Source organism: Myxocyprinus asiaticus, chromosome 31 (assembly GCF_019703515.2).
Source record: "Myxocyprinus asiaticus isolate MX2 ecotype Aquarium Trade chromosome 31, UBuf_Myxa_2, whole genome shotgun sequence".
Taxonomy (NCBI): domain Eukaryota; kingdom Metazoa; phylum Chordata; class Actinopteri; order Cypriniformes; family Catostomidae; genus Myxocyprinus; species Myxocyprinus asiaticus.
The window spans coordinates 16571699-16589311 of NC_059374.1; positions in this window are offsets into that span (position 1 = coordinate 16571699).

A 17613-nucleotide genomic window follows, 5' to 3' on the forward strand; every position below is an offset into this window, starting at 1 on the left:
GTGTGTGTGTGTGTGTGTGTGTGTGTGTGTGTAAGGAGGGACATGCACAAAATGGCAGATTTGACTCTCGTGGAAAGTATGTCACATGAGATTTCCGACCAGAGAATATGGCCGCGAATGTGGGCGGAGAGAAACCAGTCAATGGGGTCTACCAGTTTACCGCGTCTCCGCTTGTACGATAACTTAGGGACAAAGCTGAGCTTTATCACAAAGTTATCTACTAGCCAAAAGTATGTGAGGGGTTGTGTGTGTGTGTGTGTGTGTGTGTGTGTGGTTAGTACGAGAGAGAGAGAGAATAAAGTGACGGCCCCAAAGCCGATTTTGCGATTGTGGGAAAGAAAGCAGCTGTTAGTTTATCACTCAGAGACGCGGTGTAGGGATCATAAACCATCCCGCGGTCTTTGATTCTTTAATGGATAAACTCAGTGTGCCGGTCTCACCCGCGATGGCAGAAATGCACAACAGTCCAATGTGGTTGGACTACAACACAGCAGATCTCATTCGTTATAATTAAATACCTTGAGTATTATTAGCCGCAATGAGCGGACTCGGCGGTCCATAAACTGTACAAGCAATAACCTTGATACACAAGAATAACACACTATAATATTCTATTTCTGCCCAGATGTAAACCTCTTACTTGAATCGCATGAGGATGCAGCTAGAATGTGTGTTCATCCGTCCTTTAACTCTGACACGGTTCCTCGAGGCTCGGGTGATGACGGGAGGCCATTTCCTCGCTCTGTCGGCGGGCAGTACGGCTGCTGATTCTCGGCGGGCTGGCGGCGAAATCAGTGACTTCGACTTGATTGAAGATGGAAGAGAAATCTTTTCTCTCTTCACTTCTGCAGGCAAACGGATGAAGATGCGGATTGCTCAGTGGTCTCCTTCGGATCCGTTAGAGTGTTTGGTGGAACACAGAGTAATCTCAACTCATCCAGCGAGATGGAGATTGTATGGCCATAGTTTCAAGTCGGACGTTACTTCCTTGTGCCACGAGGCTACACCTGAGAGCAGGGATGAGCTGCATCTACACACAGCGAGCAAAGTTGCTGGAAGCAAATCCCAGAAGCATCTCAGAGTTATTTCTACTCCCGATGACGTCATGGTTGAGGACCGTTCTGTTGTGTGCCTCATCCAATAGGAGTTGAGAGTTCGATCCTTTAGTGAGCAAAGCTTCATGGGATTTGTAGTCTGTTTTGGACTCCCTTTGTTTGATTTTGGCACGGTTTTTATCAGTAAGATTTATGACTGTGGGCCTCAGTCAGGTTTTACGACTCTTAGGCTGAATACATGAGGCCCAACAGTAATCTTTCATCAAAATGTTACAACTTTTTGCTCCATTAAAATGACTTTTCTTTTTTCACTTACATCACCTAGGTCACGTGGGCTATTAAATAATATTGCCTAATACCCAAATACAATATTCTCCATTGTTTTAGAAAACTGTTTTTCTTTTGATATGGAACTCCCACTTTTCATGATCCAATCAATTCCCAATGGATAAAATAAATTATTGCCTTACATTTTATTCTCATTGAAAATGTTTCATATGTCACATTACAGAAGGAAAATGGGTTGCAAATAGTGCAAATAAGCTTTTGAGTAATTTTCGATATTTAGCCTGTGTTCTACATCTAGATGATCAGGTGCATGATGCTAAAAGCACAAACAGTTTGGCTTTCTCAGACTGTATGAAGTTGCTAACATAACCTGCCTTGCTAATGATTAGGCTACGCCATTCACCGTGGTCCGGATGGAATCAATCCAGGGTCCAGACCCAGGCCACGGTGATTAGAGAAAGACATCATGACGACGGTTCCACCCTCTCATCATCTCTAGTAGGGGTGTAACAATTCAAATTTCTTAAGGTTTGGTTTTTATCATGGTTTTAGGGTCATGGTTTCGGTATGGTTTGGTATTTGCTTTAGATTTGGCAGTAATATTTTTTTTTCTGAACAAAGAATAATCTATTTGGTAAACACTTCAACAGGTTTGCCCATAAATAACAATCACTGTTTTACAACAGTAACCATAGTTTAACCATGGCATTTGTAGTAAAATTATAGCAACCGCAATATAAACATGGTAACTGTCATGGTTACAAAATATACTAAAATCATGGTTACTATATAGAAACTACAATATTACTGTTATAAAACCACGGTTAATTGTATCAAAACTGCTCAGAAAAGGTGACAGCAGTCATGGTTACTACAATATTACTATAGTAAAACCATGGTTAATTTTTGTCAGGGTCCTTAACTAAAAAAACATTTTCTCTAATTACTAAATCAACATTTTAACATAAAACCTGCACTAATACGCTACATGCATCAACATAAAGTGCACTTCAAATTCATCTCAACATATATACAATATTCGGAAGTTGTACATCACTATTAAAGGAATAACCTTGCTATTAAAATGGATACGAGAAGGGATGATGTGATAACGCTGCTTGAGTATTTTAATCATACATGGAAATCCCACATAAACACCCCAAGCACTTTAGTTATTGTTTCGTGTCTGTCCAAATTAGCACTGAGTGTCTGCTTAAAAAGGGAGTGTGTGCAGTTTTGGCTCATCTGCGGCTCTTTCCATGGGTGATGTCAGCGAAAATGATTAATCATGTATCAATGTATTACTATAACAGCATCTTAATGCCATTAATCAAAGCACATTATTAACGCTCGCGATAGATTACAGCCGCACGAGGAAACAAGAAGAACTTGTGTGCGCGTTTTAAACCCTCACGCATATTATTGACATATATTACCAGTATACGGTGCCGAGCAATGTCTGCAAACAGTGCCTTTTTTGTAAATGTTTTTTGACCATCGCTGTTGTAATTGACTGCAAAAAGAAAATGTTCCCATAAAGGAGAAGCGCAGGGCGGTTCTCTGTCAGCGGCTCGTTTTCTCCACTTGCTATTTTCAACTACATACAACACTTGCAGAACAGTGATGTCATCAAGTTGACCCACGTGAAACACAAGCAGAGCGTATACATCTACAGATCCATTCAGGTGCATTAGCGGAGGTTGTAACTGTGCCTGTTTGTTTGATGCTTTGTTTTCTTCACCAAACCTTGTGCTCCAGATGCGTCAATAAACTTGAGGTGAACCGACCACGGTGCCAATGCTTACCGAACTGTGGGTGGCGAACCATATGATTCATTTTTTTATCGAGAACCGTTACACTCCTAGTCTCTAGTGAGCAGAGCAACAAAACAACAGTGCTATGTACACCAGATCTGATCCTTCTGCGCTGTATTCTTGAATATTTTTCTGTAGCACCTAACATGCTTCATTTATGCCCTGTCCAGCTCTGCACACATTGCCTCTTTTCCCCGCATGTGAGTAGACATGAGACGCCGCAATTTAACGTGGTGTCAGAGTGACTTTAGACCATAACGTTTTTTCCTTCTAAATTTTGATTTTATTAATCAGCATGTTACAAGCCTTTAATAATAAACAGATTTCTGTTCTAATTTTGTGAAATTAATCAGATGTCATCATCTCTGGCATGGATGACAAGACAATAAAATTACTAGTTTGTAGCCTAGTCTTTCTCATTTTAATGAAAAAATAAAAATGGTCCATTCATACATTTACATTTTCGCAATTTTCTCTCAGGGGATAACCCTGAACCCCCATACAGTATCGTTCCTCGGTCACAAGAGCTTCTATGCCCCCATATTTGGGTATCTGAATGTAACAAATTATAAAAATAAATTTAATGTAAAAATGAAATGCTGTCATTATGCACAGATGATATTTAAACATTCATATCCAACAGCACTCGACTGATAAACTATAAAATATAAAAATTTTAATATTTTGGTAGAAGATCCCTCAGACACAACTTCTTTAAAGCTGTGCCCCCAAAGCAATTTTGCATAGACTATTTGACTGTTTAGGATTTCTTCTTCTTCTTCTTCTTTTCTTTTGCCATCTTGGAAATAAAAAAGAAAGTGCAATGTGCAAATGTGAATGTATATCGTGATAAATATAGATATCGAACAATATGAAAAAAAATATTGTGATAATATTTTTGGCCATATTGCCCAGCCCTAATTGCAAATGTCATTTCACATTAACAAAGCATTTGAGTTCAGTCTTTTAACCAAACACTTTCTTTTTTGGCAAATGTCACAATATTAACTGATTGACATAAACCAATTTGTAATTCTATGTTCTTTTCACAAATAAAAAAAGTTAACATTCTTTCATTGTTAATTGAGAGCAGTGCCACCCAGTTTTCTCTTAGACAAACTCTTCAATTAAGAAGCTATTTTTTTGTTTTCACCCTTGCTATCTCTTCTTTGTTCATGCATACTAATTTGCTTTACTCTCCCTTAGAATAGATTAATAACTGGAAAGCAACACCATCACATTTTAATTGCATATATAGCAGGGAACCTTCTGCGACAGCAAAACACTCAAAGAGGATATTAAAAAGAAGCAGGCCATTCCTCCATCATGCCTGCTTCCATCTCTCCTAATCATGCACATAAGTCAAGTAAAAGGTCAGTTTTCTAAACTGATACCATCTGTCATGAACTGTCTAAATTTGCTGACACCCGCATGGAGGCAGAACAACAACCATCCTTGCATTCTGGAAATTATGAAAATGTTTAGAATGAATTGTTTTCATTCTCTCAAAGCAAGCCAAATTGTTCCAGCCCTGCTATAAAAACAAAAAACAGCCTAAAGGTAGGGTTAGCTGGTCTTAGCTGGTTCTCCCAGCCTGACCAGCTGACAAGTTCCCAAAACCCCTCTGACCAGGCTGGGAGACCAGCAAAACAGCTTCGGTTGGTTCAAGTTTTATATTTTAGCATAAGATTTACATTTATAGGCTGTTACAGAAGGGTTTGTGTTAGCATGTGTGCACACTCATGACTTTCACAGGTGCTTGTGGTCTGATATGTCTCAGGACAGCTTCTCTGAAGAGTGTCTGCAGGACTAATGAAAAGAGACAAGAATGCAGACAGCCTCAGAGAATTACTGTAAAGTACTTATTATGACACTGCAGAGCCCACAAGGCCCCAAGATTCTCCTAATTAGAGTTAACAATGTATTAGTCAGCAGGAGGTGGCACACGAGTCATCGGATTTCAGTCTTTTCTTAGCAAGAACTGCAAAGTCAGAGCTTACACTAGCCTTTGTTACAACTGATAAGTGTGTTTTAGGACATGACAGATCTCCACTGTCATTTTTTATTTCAGTTGAGGTGTTTGAATCCTACGTTTTCGAATAATAGTCTGCTGTGATTTCACAAGAGAATAACAGACTCTGTTCGCATGATGTTTTGCTAGCGTAGCACTTTCATTTTAGAGAGATGGACAACAATATGGAGACACCAAGAAATAAAGTTACAATATGAAGGAACTAAATCACATTCCATGTCAGTTTCTCTGTCATTAAGGGTGCTTTCACACTAGCACTTTTGGTGCGCACCCGGGGTCGAATGACCTCAAAGTTAATTCGTTTGGATAATGTGAATGCTGTTTTCCAAACTCGGGTGCACTCACCCGCGAACCTCACCCAGGTCCGCTTGAAAATGTGGTCTGGGTTATGGTTCATGTGATTTCTGGTATGGTTTGCTGCTGATATAAATGCAATCGTACCAAATCGTGGAAGTAAAACGCTTGTGACGACATATAATTTGCATCTTTGCAGGCTCACAATTAATTTTAATAAATGATTAGGTATAATGCATTTCTCATACCTACTTGTGTCCAAATACACTGCCTTCAGAGAGCAGTTCACATTCTTTACATCTCTTGCAATGCATCCATGGGATCGCGGCAGACAAACGCTAATAAACATCACATCATTGCACATTCAATGCATCCGCGGGGGACAAACAAAAGTGTTGTTTTGTGCATGGCACGTTTTCGTGATAAATCCAAAGAAATACATTTTAATACTTCACTTGACACAGAGACGTCTTCTCAAGTTGTAACCTAGTTATAGTCATAAACAGCTGCTGCTTGTACGCAAGTTGATGACGTAATCAGACCGCGGTTCAGACCTAAAAATATGATGTGAACACAGACCAGTGTGGGCAGTGGGAGGGGGAGGAAACTAATTCGGGTTCGATCCAAGCAATCGGACCAAATGTGAAAGCATCCTAAAGGTGTTGTAAGCAGTTTCAGACATTTTGCTTACTTTCACCAGACTTATCTAAGGGGTTAGGTTTTGGTTTAGCATGGGCCAGTTAGCCCCTGCTGGTAGATGCTTTAACTACACCATCTGGTTCCAAAAAGCATCTTTTGTTACATGTGAAGCCTGAAGCAAATTTATACAATACAAAACAATATTAAATTAGCTGTACGTGAAAGATCCCTTGTTATCCTGATGGAGGAAGAAGCGGGGGCTGGGTAAACTGCCCATGTAAGTTTCTTTATTTTTAACACTTTTCAGTCCTAACACAAAAAAGGTTAGCTTTTCAGCACATCAAAAAGCACACTCAAAACACTGCTGCGTGAATCAATCTCTCTCTCTCTCTCTCCTTCAACGTCTGGACTGCCCTCGCTCTCCACAGATGTCGTCCGGCTATGCCCTCATCACCACACTGTATTAACAGCATTAGCAGTGACATCATTAGCCTCTCTGCTGCCCCCACCAGCTCTGGAGTGCTCATGGCAATTTTCTTAGGTCAATCAGTGCACATCATAAAAAGATGATGCTCTATGGAATATGTGAGTATTTGAGAACATCATAAGTCTGTTTTTATTAACTTGGTCGAATTGCACGGTTGCTCATTTGACCTCAACATGCTGGCCACCATGAAAGGGGCTATCTGCCTTTTGTAGAATAAAATAGCTTCTTCTAGGTCACTCATATGACTTGAAACTTTATTTCATGTGAATATAAATAATTTTAAAGTCTAAAGTTTGTTCTTTTAGTATGTGGCTGTTCAATGCCCAATAGGCAATTTAATAACATGCATGAAAAATGGCTAACTTCACACCAGAAAAGATGATGGTGCATTCCAAACCTAAAAAGAAGTTGTTGAATAATATTTAATTTGGAGTAATTTTTGTTAATATTTTCTAACATCAAACAATGTCACATAGTTAACTAAAATAATGTTGAGATTCAAACCTTTGAAATAAAATACTACAGAGAACAAGATTGCAAGTATTGTGACCCAGAACTGGTTAAATATCTCAATACGCATTACTTTTGGACTGCATCTCTTAAAAGACTGCTCTGTACTGTCAAGAAAACATTGAAAAAACCTCCATCAGAAAATGCAAGGTCAGTACAACAATGAATCACGACAGGCTTTTCCCCTAACTGCCTTTACCTTTTATTTCAGTACACTGACAGATCTCTTGTTCCAGCAGATGTAAATAGTATGGGATACATCATGTGACACAAGATAATGCAATATTGAGGCCAACCACAAGAATGTATCTTACTCTTCATCTCCCTGTCTGGCTGTAATACAATAGTTCCAGATTGTTCTCTCCCCAAGAGCAACCAGCTTACCATTGATCTGAGGAGGGCTGATACAGTCTCTGCTGTGGTTTGTCATTCTAATGAACCAGAAACCCAATCTGACTGCTCTCTCAGTTCAAACACTCTTGCACATCTTCACTTCTTCTTTACTTTTTTTTTTTTCTGTTGTACTCATACCAAGATTTTGTGCCTTTCAGAGCTGAACTGAGAATGCCTTTTAAATTCCAATTCAATACCTAAATCTAAAGTGAATTTAATTGAGGTGGAAGCACTGCCAAAAATCCTTTGCTTTATCAGTAGTTTTGTCATGATTTCCAGGACAAACCTAATTATGTTAGATGTATGCTTTAAACATAAAAAAAAAAAAAAAAAATCAAATAAAAATAAAAAATAATAATAATTTGCCAATGGGGTTAGAAAATGAAACGTAATTCACTGAGCACTTTGTTAGGAACATAATGGTCCTAATAAAGTGCCTGACATTGTCTTCTGCTGTTGTAGCCCATTCATCTCAAGGTTTGGCGTGTTGTGCATTCTGAGATGCTATTGTAAGGGGGAAGCCACCCAACTGGCCCAAGGACGGTATCCAGTGGCGTGGCTGAAGGTCTCCTGTGTGTTCTGTCTTATCGTGCGCATTAAGTTTAAGTTATTTTGTTCCAATTAAATAACTATATGATTCGTTTTATGATCCCCGTTTATTTTATCTGACTCCAATTATAAAAGTTTCCAAGGATATATTAATGTTCCAATCTTAATTATTATAATTAAATTTGGTTTAACATTTGATCATCGTATTTAATTATATTTTATGTTGTACTCGTTCATTCGGATTCCTGTCACTTAGAGAGTCTTGCGCCGGCCATGTACGCGGATCTCACGGTCACAAATACACCAGTATTGGTCATTAAAACAGTAATTGACTAAATACTAATTAGATGGCTGCTCATGCTTGCCCTTTTCTCTAAAAGTATTTTGTTTAGTCCCCTTAGATAGTAAACACTTAATTAGAGTAACATTATTTCTACCCAGAGGTCATGACCACTGAATTTACAAAGATAGACCAACAATACCTCAGTTAAAATAGCTTTATATAATCATGCCATAGTTTCCAATGTACACTTAGCTAGAAAATATTACAATAACCAGAGGTTTAGATTTCACCCTATTTAGGCTTGGTCGACAACTTCATGTTGTCCTAAATGGAAATTCCATAATGAGCCTGTACACTCTAAGTACACTAGAACTAATGCCAATTTGTTAGTCAGAGCTCTAAAGTCTCAGTCGGTGTGCCCCATGCTCCATTCAGAACTGAGTTTTAGTCCGCTACTAACTTGGTCGTAGATTTGCGGAAACATAGACTTAACGTAATCTACTAAAGACAATATTTTCAGAATAAATCAGAATAAACTCAAATGTAACAATTTATTTACCAGGTAATATAATACATTCATAAATTCAAATTAGTCACAAATAAGTCAAATTTAAACATTTATCGAAACATAAGAATTGCATGTCTGGTAGAGAAAACTACACACAGCAATTGTGTGGGATATCTGACTACAGACTCCCCGATTCCATCTCTCCTTAAGTACCAAACAATTCTATTGTTATTTCAGATGTGTGTGTTTGATGTTATTCAGGATTTGGTTTACAATTTAGGAGGTTGTAAGTAGACCTTTGAAACTTGTGATTGAGTAGGTCGTTTGATGTTCACAAAGAATGCACCTAATCTGCATACAGCATCTGGTCCCTGATAGAATGCAGTGGAAAAAATTTGATCTCAGTGATTTAGACCGTGGCATGATTGTTGGTGCCAGAAGGGCTGGTCTGAGTATTTCTGTAACTGCTGATCTCCTGGGATTTTCACGTGCAACAGTCTCTAGAGTGTAGAGAGTGTAAAAACAACCAGTGAGTGGCAGTTCTATGGACAAAAATGCCTTGTTGATGAGAGAGGTCAGAGGAGAATGGCCAGACTGGTTCGAGCTGACAGAAAGGTTACAGTAACTATTGAGCAGAATAGTATCTCAGAATGCACACCATGTCGAATCTTGAGGCAGATGGGCTACAACAGCAGAAGACCACATTGGGTTCCACTTCTGTCAGCCAAGAACAGAAAACTGAGGCTGCAGTGTGCCTACCATTTGTGTACCTCAGCAGAAATCCAAATTTGTTAGACCAGGCAATGTTTTTTCAATTGTCTACTGTCCAGTTTTGGTGAGCCTGTGCCCACTGCAGCCTCAGTTTCCTGATCTAAGCTGACAGTAGTGGTACCCAGAGGGGTCTTCTGCTGCTGTAGCCCATCCGCCTCAATGTTCGACATGTTGTATGTACAGAAATGCTTTTCCACATAACACTGTTGTAACGCGTGTTTATTTGGGTTACTGTCACGTTCCTGTCAGCTTGGACCAGTCTGGCCATTCTCCTCTGACCTCTGTCATTAACAAGCCATTTTCACCTACAGAACTGCTGCTCGGTGGATGTTTTTTGCACCATTCTCTTTACACTCTAGAGACTGTTGTGCGTTAAAGTCCCAGGAGATCAGCAGTTACAAAAATACTCAAACCAGCCCGTCTGGCACCAACAATCATGCAAAACAATTATGAGGAAAAAAAACCTAATGTGCACATTTTGGGAATGTTCCAGGTTCAATACAAGTTACGTTCTATTGACAGCAATTGTGGTATAATATCGATTAACACAGAAAAACGTTTGTCTTTCAGTTTATAAATCAGGGTTTTAAAGGGGACCTATTATGCAAAATTCACTTTTACATGGTGTTTGAACATAAATCGACAGTGTCGGCAGTGTGTGTACACAACCACCCTACAATGTTAAAAGTACACCTACTCCTCTTTCTTATATTTCTATTAATCAAAAACAGTGTCTCAAAATGACTGGTTTTGTTATCCGCTCTAAAGTGACGTCACTTTAGAGCATGCCTCGCCCACCACTGGTGACGGACTCCACCCTATTATCATAGATCCTCCCCTGAGTTATCGACACACAGTCCGCCATTTTTTTCCGTGCTGGAGCAGTTACATTGAGAAGAATAATGTCTCAGCTTCATAAGTGCCATACGTGTTCTGTTGTAGGCTGTAAAAGTGAACATAAGAGTCTTCATGTACTCCCGGCATCAGAGCCACTGAAGACGCAGTGGACAAGTTTTGTTTTTGAAGAAAATGTTCCCCAAAACATACCAAAATTAGTGTATGTTTGAGCAAATCATTTTACACCGGACTGCTTTGTGAATGAGGGTCAATATAAAGCAGGCTTTACCAGCTGATCAGTACCAGCTGTTCATGTTCCAGCTTTATATCCTGAAGATGTAAGTATCGCACTTTATATTTTGTGAATGTTTGCTAATCGCATGATGCAAGACAACCCCCTAAAATGTCATGTCTCGTTATAGCGCATAGCTAACGTCATTACAGTATATTTTTGTGTTGCTCATCCATCATTGCTAAATGGCTGAAAAACACTCCGGTATTTACGGTGTCAGTCATATTGGTTCTGATTTGTTGTTGCTATAGGATCTGAAGCACGAGCTGTAAAGGCACAGCCCTGTTCCGGAAAGGGGGCAGGGAGCAGCAGCTCATTTACATTTAAAGAGACACACACGAAAACAGCGTGTTTTTGATTCCACCCAAAAAGAGGCATTTACAACATGGTATAATAAATGATCCGTGGGGTATTTTGAGCTGAAACTTCACAGACACATTCTGGGGACACCTGAGACTTATATTACATCTTGTAAAAAGAGGCATAATAGGTCTCCTTTAATGCACCCAAGATGCATTGTAATCACTGAAAGCACATTTGGAGGTGGCCCATTTTAACCATCTGCATAAGACAATGTAGTAAATAATCTGTATTACACGTTGATGAATTGGGTTGTAAATTTTGTGATGCTTTAGTACAGTGTTTCCCAAAATTTTTTGCTCTAAGTAACCCCACAGCACCATCAGTAAAGCTCAAGTACCCCTTCATCGACATAAAACAAAAGATGCGTATCAAAGGCTACACATAATTTAACATTATCATTAATATTGTAATATTCATTATGTACAAAAGGAAAACATTAAGTTATGATGTTTATTCATCAACAAAAACAAAGGAGGGCCATATGATATACGGTATATACAGTACTGTGCAAAAGTCTGTACATGAGTCTGTACAAAAGGCACATGAGATGTTTCACAAAAACATTCACTTAAGATGGTTATTTATATCTTCAGCCTTAGTGTGTCAATAGGAAATATTATTTTAGGAAATAAATTTTAGACCCCCAAACATTACTTTTGCAAATAGAATAGAATTGAAGAACAGGGAGCCCTGCAACAGATGGCATGACACCCACAGAGCCCCCCACTTAACATTGAGTCAGTCTGGGATCACATGAAGAGACAGAGGCAATTGAGACAGCCTAAATAGATAGAAAAACTGTGGCAATTTTCCAAGAAGCTATGAACATCCTATCTGCCATCAACCAAAAAAAAAAAAAAAAAAAAAAAAAAACCCAGGACACAAGCTTACGATCTGTAACTACGATCTACATTGACGTTCACTTGCCACAACTGCCACAAGCTTCCAGCTGGACGGCATAGCAGACCTCACTGAACTCTGCTTGCATCATCTTGGTCATAGGATGAAGAACACTCTCTTTAAATGGAATACATAGGCAATAAATTAATGCCAATTATAGCCTTCATCTGCCAAATAAAAAAGGACATTGCACTTCCAAAGTATTTAATTTCATTCCTTTTAAGTCTGCACGTAAGTAAAACATTTTATTCGGCACAGAGTTTGATTGACAGGTGAGTGGTTGTGCTTCGCAGCCATCCGGGCATCAGGACGGCATTTACACCTCAAATGCGATGTGATCACATGCGTTTTTGACTACCTCTATATGTGTTTTCTTTTTTAATTATTATTTATTTTGTGATCCACTCACAAAATGTTTTGCACCCCGTTTACACCTGTATTTATCGCTGACCATTTGCGATCGGATCATCTGAAATGCATCTTAATACCAGCTGTAAACAGGGTCTAAAATTACTTCAGCCAGACCAAGCGAATGCTATAGAATGACTTCCAGTGGAAGTCACACCCACATCCATTTCTTCAATAAGACCCCCAGGATAAAATTGGATAGCCAAAGGGAAACTGGCTCCCCCAGCAAAGCCTGGTTTCTCACGAGATTATTTTTTATGGAGTTTTGAGTTCCTTGAATCAGTCGCCTTTGGCTTGCTCACTGGGGGCCTAAAGTCATACTAAAGCATGATTTTCAATCATGTTTTCATTTGAACTGCTCAGTGTGGATTTTTGAGACATTACAGCATAATTTTCTGTAAAGCTGCTTTGAAACAATGGGCCTCATTCTTTAAACTTTCGTAAATATGTGAGTAAATTCGGAGTAATTTGTGTGTAAAATGGACCTTCCTGAAAATTTTCCGCTGGATTCACAAACACTTCGTACTCCCCAGATTTATTAGTAAAAGTGTTTATGTTAGTGAATGCCAACTCTCCACCACCTCACTGATAAATGCTGTTAACAACTATGCAGAACAGTAATTAAATAGTTTTTATGAATGAAGTGTATTCACATCGTAAAATTTTGATTTAGCAAACATACTAGCGTCTCAAAGAAAGTGAGGACTTACTGTCATTGCATGTTTTTGCTGTCACATGATGCTCTTTTCTAAATTAAACAGTTCAAGAAGTCAATAAATATGGTTTGACAAATGAGTGTAAAAATGTTCAGTACTGTACATGCCGGAAGGAGGATGTCCACCACCATTAACCTTCTCTGGATCAGTTTGCAGGGCATCGCCAGCATCATTTGTGATTTCTCGGGTAAATCATGATGGTAACAATGATACACTTGCAACTGGATGAATCTTCAGAGAATTGAACAGAATCCTTGAAGAAGATCTTTGACTGAAACACTGTAAGATATTACAGATTTGCAAGCTATCCGACAATGTGTGGGCTTTTTCTTTTTTCCCCCATGGTATTGTGTACGCACCTGCCCGCGAAGTGTTTATGTATAGATTTAACAGTTGTAAAAAAAAATTGAAGTAAAAATAAAAAATAAGTCTGTAAAGAATGTTTCTAAATAAGTAATGATATGTTTTAAAAAGAAAACAAGCCTTTTTTTTTTCTTTTTGTTTCTTTTTTTTTTTTTTTTTACTAATTTATGTTATTTTTTAAGGTTAATTTCACTTATTTAAATATTAGTTTTTTTTTCCATTACTTATTTAATTTCACTTCTATCAAAATGTAGTCATGACAGTTTGCCTGAAAGAACACAAGTTCAGATGTCTTTCTGTCACGTCTAGATGTGTTTTTGTTCATGTTTTGTGTTCATGTCTTTTATTTTCAAGTTTATTTCCTGTTCCTGTCATGTCATGTGATTTCCTGTTCCCTCATGTGATCTTGTCATGTGTTTCCCCTGTTCATGTGTCTTGTTTTCATTGGTTTTTTGTTTGATTACTTTGTTATTAGTCTTGTCTTTTCATTGGTTATAGTTCATTTAGTCTTGTTATCTTGTTTATAGTTTAGTCTTGTGATTGGTTGTCTTGTTTACTTGTTCACCATGTCCTTGTATTTAAGCCCTCATGTTTGCCATTGTCTGATGTCAGGTATTGTGTTAGTAATGTTGTTTAATTCAAGCCAAGCCAAGTTTAGTTTATATTTATGTTAAGTCAAGTTTATGTTCATTGTTCATATTTATGTTTTAGTTCACGTTTATAATTAGGGTTATATATCACTTCTCCATCGTCTACGTCATTGCCAGTGCCAGCAGCAACATTACACTTTCGCACAATTTACACGTGGTCGGGGGCAGATATAAATTTTGTTTGTACCAACTAACATTTTGAAAATACGAATACTTTCATGAATCCGAGAATTTACATTATAATGGCTTTATTAGAGATTTACAAAGAAAGTAGTTCTGCTCGTGTTTCATAACACTACACAGTGTGTAGTGAAAAGTGCTATAAACGGTTTTCCTGAGCAACTACTGGACGGCACCATGATGATTATAACTGCCTGTTTTCTGTTTCTGGTCTCAAGACACAATGTAAAACTAACCGAAACGAGCTATCCAGATGGAGAACAACAACCATTTAAGTGTTATTTGGAGTAAAAATTAATTTCTTGCTCAATTTGTGCAGTTGTTGGCTGTCATAACAACTCAAAGTAGTTAATGATATCACATTGGACCATCACTTCATGTCATCTACGCTACTGCAAATGTAATACTTTACCCGCTAAGAATAAATGCTGATGCAGTTAAAAACACTGGAGACCGGAAATTGGAAACAGGCGAACCTTCAGGAAAAAGTTGGATACAAATAAAAATTACTAGGCTTGACTTGCTTATGCATTAAAGTTTACTTGCTTGATAAATGTATACTTTTTCCTAACTTGAGGAAAATATATATATTTTTTTTTTTGTAAAGGCAGTGAATGGTTGTGGTATGAACTCTGTAAACCGTCTGTGCGTAAATGCATATTCTATTAATGCATTGTGATATTTCTTAGTGAAGTCAGCATACCAAGAATAGAACTGGCTGTCCTTGGTGTTGAGGTGAACTTCTGCAGAACTTAAGTTTTTCATGCAGTACAGCACACCTAAACACTGCCAGCAGCTTGTTAAAGGTAGCAATAAAAAAAATGACAGATACAAACAGAAACCTATTCCAATACCTTTTGAAGAAAACACAAAAAGCAACTCTTGCTGTCAATGAGAGCAGCAGAGCCTGAGTAAAAAAGAATTTCATGTGTGTCTCTGACTGTCTGCCTTTCACTATATGTGAAATTGCAGAGTGTGAAAATGTAGAATTAATATTGATAATTAAATTAGGCTATATTTACACACTTACAATGGAAATAAACTAGGTCCGCTTACTGGAGTGTTCAAAGCAGAAATGTGAAGCTTGTATTTTTGTAAAAGCACATGGATTATTCAGCAAAAACTAGTGCTGTCAGTCATTTAAAATATTTAATTGCAATTAATTGCATGATTTTTTCATAGTTATTCACGATTAATCTGAGATTTTAAAAGTGTTGAAAATGAACTTTTTAATTTCATGTTAAAATGTTTTTTGTTTTTTCATTCTTAGAAAAGAAAACATGTAACAATAATTTTTGGATTGATTAGTGTTCCAAAAAAAGCCTTCTATAGTATAAAGATAGAAATAACTAAATAGTACTAAAATAACACCAATTCAAGTACACTAAATATTTCCCAAAGTCTAAGTGAGAGGTTGACTAAATGAAAAAACTAGTCCCCAAAGGTTGATTATTCATTATAATGGGCATTAAATCCCTTAAACCCTCAACCTCAACAATATTAATCAGCTGGCAGGATGTTCAAGTCAAGTTCAAGTAGCTTTATTTGTCTTTTAAACCATTTACACAGTGAAATGAAACAGCGTTCTTCCAGGTCCATTGTGCTACATAAAAACAACACATAACTACATGAGACTACACAGACCTACACAGAACTACATAAAGTGCACATGTGCAAACAGCACAAAACAGTAAAATAATTAATAAAACAGGACAATAGGTACAGTAATGGCTGTGATTATCCACTTGAAATCTAGCGTTAAGTGCCGCTTTAAACTCCACATGAAAAGCGCTGAAGAGAACGGGAGAGTTCAGGATGGCATACTACTTATAGCCCACCTATACACAGTATATCTATGTATGACAGAAAAGTAAGAGTAAAATGGTAGTTCTGTATGCCATTCCAAACACATTCAAAGTCTTGTTCTGCTATTAGCGCTGTCACTGACCACATTGTGATATTTCTTCCGAATTGTTCGTTAATCATTAGCTGAGGCTTCGAAAGATCAGCAGCAACAGGTTTAAAGTTGAAATTGTTCATACAGGGTAGAATAAGCTAGCCTACCACAGCGATCCCTGATCAGTGCCATATACAGTGGTTAAGACTTGAAGTTATTCTGTGTTCATTATATTCCACCTTACAAAGGCTGCAAAGTACTTTATTTTTGTCACAAGTCCCATTTGTGTTTGTTTTTAAAGGGTCCTTTCTCTTGATCATTGACACAGAACAACTGTTGTGTGTGTTTGTTAGTGGTGTGTGTGTGTGTGTGTGTGTCAGTATAATACCCTTGGACACAAGGACACAAAGGTTCTGTCCTATTTCAACCAGTGTTCAGGACTCACATGGAGCTGAATTATTTTTTTTTAGTTTTGAACGTGAAAATTGGAAAATGGGTTAATTGCGTTAAACATTTGAAATTAATCGCATGCGTTAACACATTTATTTTGATAGCTCTAGTAAAAACTAATTTATTATTTGAGCTGTAAAATTGTCTGGATTGTCCTTTTTGAGGTGGGAATACATTTATAGGTGAATGAACTTCTGGTTATGCATTACCAATGTAATTCCTACAGTATGACTGGAGTTTGTTCCATGTAAACAATACCTTTTTGGTATCCTAGCACATATCATGGAAAAGTTACTGGAATTACATGGTCATCACACTGAAGTTGAATGATTGGATATAACATTGCACAGACAAGGTTAGTAAGTGATTAAAGCTGAAGTATGTAACGTTTTTAATGTTAAAATACAGCTTAATATTCAGAGACCACTAACTAAGCCATTCATAGAATTATTTTCTCAAAAACTGTAAACACTGTGTCTGTGTAACACTATAAAAAAATCATTTGTTTGTTTTGAGCGACCAGCTTAGACCTGTTTGAACAACAGCAGACGAGGGACATGTTCGGAAAGCTGATTTGAAAACATTGTTTATTTTTGCAATTCCATGTCAAGAACATGTTTATTAATATTATGTCCTTACCTCAACCTCTTATCCAAATCTAACCAATCAGTAGAGTGTGTAAATATGATAGGAAGCTGTTGTGTGTGACAGAAGTAATTGTCGTGTATTAGATGGAGACGATGTCCAGTGACGTCATTGACTGTAGTGAAAGTTATAAGATTTTATACGAATTAGCCAAATTTAGAAAAGTCATACAAATCTTTACGATGTCACTGTGAGAGTGTGTAAACACAAATTAATGCTACTGTAGGTGTAAGGGGGACTAGTCCACCACAGTCTTCTTTCGGGCATTTTAAAGTTGAGTTGACAATAA